Source organism: Malaclemys terrapin, chromosome 2 (assembly GCF_027887155.1).
Source record: "Malaclemys terrapin pileata isolate rMalTer1 chromosome 2, rMalTer1.hap1, whole genome shotgun sequence".
Taxonomy (NCBI): domain Eukaryota; kingdom Metazoa; phylum Chordata; order Testudines; family Emydidae; genus Malaclemys; species Malaclemys terrapin.
This window is the reverse complement of record NC_071506.1, coordinates 277,634,077-277,638,404: the sequence shown is the minus strand read 5'-3', so window position 1 is coordinate 277,638,404 and position 4,328 is coordinate 277,634,077. Positions and strand designations below refer to the sequence as shown.

At 41.4% G+C, this 4,328-nt stretch overlaps 1 pseudogene; it reads right to left on the bottom strand.

The window, feature by feature from the left end:
- Positions 1-2,466: 2,466 nt before the first annotated feature.
- Positions 2,467-3,409, bottom strand: LOC128831126 (olfactory receptor 1009-like; annotated as a pseudogene).
- Positions 3,410-4,328: the final 919 nt, after the last annotated feature.

Here is a 4,328-nt window from a genome sequence, read left to right as displayed (position 1 = left end):
TTTCCAATTTATTTGAACTCTGAGAGCATGAACCTTGTGCCTGTGAAACTTCGCAGCCCAATTAAATGTGATTTATGGATGGTTCTGAACAGCCACCTTCCGACCAGACTGGAGTCTAGAACTTGAAATACCAGGAAAACTGTTGGGTGCACAAATTCAGGGTTCCCCTTTGGCCTTGGTTGTAGAGCTGTCTCCTCCCAAACCCCATTCCTCCCCTGCTCATGACCTCCTCCCAAGCACCCCCTTGTGGCCTGAGTCGGTCTGCAGCACCCTGCCATCCATCTCTCCCTCCTCCAGGCTCCACAGCAGCACTCACAACAGATCAGTCTTGCCGGCCCTTCCAGACGAGTTTTATTTATTTTCCAAGAGACAACAAACCAAAAGGAGAAGAACAGCATACGGCAATTTCACTGCTGGCCTTAGTCTCTGCTCTCTGGGTCTTTCCCCCAAGGTTATTGCCAAACTCTCCGTCTCTAGCTGTCCTTGCTGTTCCTTCCTTTCTCTGCAGCTCCTGTAACTCTCTCAGACACTTCCTCTTCTGCCCCTTGCTGATCAGTAAGAGAATCAGCTGATCCCTGTTCGGGTGGGGCTTCTTAGCAGCTAGGATTGGCTGAGCTCAGGCCTCCAGTCCTTATAATGCCAAGCCACCCTATGACGGGGCTATTTACAGGGACAGGCCATAATCAAAAATCTAGTCCTTTTCTACATCACCTCCCTTCCTCTCTTCTTTACCAGTACTGCTAGCACCAATACCATGTGTGTTTCTTTCTTCCATTCCATTCTTCGTGTGTTTACATATTGCTTCTTCTGCATAGAACATCCTCACCACACAAGTTCCCCAATCCACCACCCTTTCTTTAATAAATAATAATAATAATAAATAAATGACTATTCATCAAAAGAAAGAAAGAAATCCCTAGTTCTTACATATCCTGCTTTCTTTGTATGTGTCAGTCTTCCTTAGATCATAGGGTCTTTGTATTAGGGAGTGTCCTTACTTTTTCTGTCTTGTAAAGCACATATTATTGACACTAAATAGATAATAATGGATACATCACACACACACACAAAACCCAAATCCTTTTGTCATAAAGGTTGGTCTCATCAGTAACGTAAGCTATAAAAATTAGGAAATGCACAAAGGACCAAAAGGTTACAAAATGAAGCTTTGTCTCAAGTTAGGAAGTACCAGAATGAGCATTGCCCATGCAACATTGACTCTGCAATAAATGAGGCAGGGATCCTACAGACAACAAACTCCTTCAGTACACAGCCCCAGAGCAGAAAATCCCGTGCACTGAATAAGGAAGGGGTCCCGTGGAAAAAAAATAGTATGAGAGCATGTCATTAAAGTATGCATCATCATGGAAATGAACAAGAGGACTGAATTAAGGGTGCCAGGGCAACACTTATTTGGACATTTGCTAACCTGAGAATGCAAAACTTTGTAACCTTTTAATCCTGTTTAAATCCTTGACTTTGTATTTCCTAATTATTTTATGGTTTATTTTATTGATGAAAGCAAACTTAAATAACGTTAAATGAAGGCGTTTTTGTTTGTTAATTTCCTTTGTTTTTTAATAGAAAGAAAATATTTTATATATGTGCTATTTAAACAATGAAGCTTTTACTCGTATGTTGTTTTCAGTATATATTTTATTGCCATTGTTATCTTTGTGAAAATCCCTGTTTCATCACTCAATGCTGTATTGATCAGAATATTGAAAGTAATTAAATTAAACTGTATTAAAACAAAACTCATTTTATGCAAACTTCTGTTTCAGTGAAAGTTCTAAGCTATAACCCTGAATGTGTAAGAAGCAGATAAACAATATCCAAGAAAAAGAGATGGAATATTTCATCTTATTTTCAACTAGCCCTTACTGAGGAAAGTAGCAAACAACTGCCCTTTGATGTGGAATCATCATTAATGTGCATTTTGTGTAGTTATGTTGTTGGCTTCTTTAGGAATTTTGCAAAAAGAGGAGCACTTGGAAAGCCTGTCCCCCCCCCCCCATACACACACATACTGCACATTTGTTGCCCACTGGTGCTGCCTGAGCAGTAGCATTGTGACATCAGAGATAATCCACCACTCAGCACTCCCTCCCTCCAGTTCATTTTCATACTTGGGGAGAATGACTAGCAATTACACTCTGAGTCTCTCCTCTTTATATCATCTGCTAAATTAACTAATATAGTTCAAAAGGTTGTGGAATAAGCAGGGGGAGATGCCTATATTGGAGAAATCACATATCAATGCATAAAGGAGAAGCTGTAACACTGTTACTGGACATTGTTTTTCAAGGGAAATGGTGCCTTCCTTCATTATCTGGCTCAAGTTCCATTTCCATATTGTTTTCTCCTGTAAATCACATGATAGAAATTTCTGCACAATGACTTAATGAGTGAGAACTAGCTCCTATTTGCACTCAAGTACTGATTGGTAAAAACCAGTCCCCATATTTACATACATTGAGGAACAAGTTTTTGGTATATTGTCGTCCTCAGAGCACCCTTCACTTCCTTGTTCCTCAGGCTGTAGATCGGGGATTCAGCAGGGGGATCACAAGGGTATAGAACACGGCCACCATTTTCTCCCAATCCACTGAGCTGCCAGACGAGAGTCTTAAATATGTAAAGATCAGGGTCCCATATAAGATGGAAATGACAGTCGGGTGGGAGGCCTAGGTTGGGAAGGCTTTGTGCCTTCCTGCAGTGGAGCGGACCTCAGGATGGCAAAGATGATGTAAATGTAGGAGATGAGGATGGTGAGAATGGTGCCTATTGTTTCTATGGCTGCAAAGATGAAATGAACTCGCTTATTGATGCGAAAGTCAGAGCAGGAGATTTCTTAGCATGGGCGAATATGGCAGAAGAAATGATTGAGGATATTGGAGTGACCGAAGGACAGACTGAATTCAGTACACGTATGCACAGTGACATTGACACAGGCGCATAGGGAAGAGCCAACCACCAGCTGGAAGCAGGCTCTCTTGGACATGATGACATTATAAAGCAATGGGTTGCAGATGGCCACAAAGCGATCGTAGGCCGTCAAAGCCAGGAGGCAAAGCTCATTGTTGCCACAGAAGAAGAAGAGGAAAAACTGAACCACACACCCAAGGAAAGAAATGTCTTTACTCTTCACTAGGGAATTGAGCATCACCTTGGGGGCAATCACAGGGGAGGAGACAACATCTAAGAGTGACAAGTTGCTGAGGAAAAAGTACATGGAGCTGTGGTGCTGGGAGTCAACGTTAATCAGCACAATAATCCAGACATTTCCCACCAGGGTGCAGAAATAAATGGCAAAGAAGAACACAAAGAGGATGTTTTGCAGCTTTGAACTGTCAGTTATTCCCCAGAAAATTAAGCCAGTCACTCTGGTGCAGTTTCTGGGAGCCATTTCTCCTGTCACAGTGCTCTGTGTCAAAAAAGAGGCAGAGGAGGGGATAGAAGCAATGGGTACCACAACAATAAATCTGATGTACAGTGGAGACTCATGTTATCTCTTAAGAGATGCCGAAACAACGGAAATTCAATTTAGTCATAGATTCCAAAGCCCAAAGGAACCATTTTGATTATCTAGACCAGTGGATTTTTTTCTCATTTGCGGATGAATCAAAAATTTTGATTGGAAATCGAAATTATAGACATAATCTGTGGACCCCTATGAATCCATGGACCACAGGTTGAAAAGCAGTGTTCTAAGGTAACAACAACCTTTTGAGGACCCTTTAGATATAGACTGTGGATCCCAAGGTGTTTGCAGACTATAAATTCAACCCCCCCAATCTAGTCTAATTGTTTGTATAACATAGGTCATCATTTTTTTTCCAATATTTTTCATTGTAAATTAGAGCATATCTCTTAAAAAATCATCCAATCTTGAATTTAAAATTGTCCATAAACTAAGTATCTACCACGATCCTTGGTACATCATCCCAAGGGTTAATTACCCTCACTGTTAATAGAGGCTTTTTATGTAGAGCTGGTCAAAATTCCCACCTACCCCCTTGGAAATTTTTGAGCTTTTATGAATAAAACCCCAAATCCAAAATATTTTGGCGCTGGTATATTTTGGCTAAAATCTGAAGTATTTTGGTTTTGAAAAAGAGCAACTGGGAGGTGTAGTCGAACCAACAAGACTGGCCTATAAAGGAGAATGAGAGCATGAGGAACTTCAGCTAGACAGATCAACGTGTGGAATGCTCAGCATACAAGGTGTTTCCGAACAGGTCAGAGAAACGCCCATCGGGACGTTGACTTGGTGTTTCTTGGTCTTGCCCCAGCATGGGGAGTCTGACTTGACTACATGACGTCAC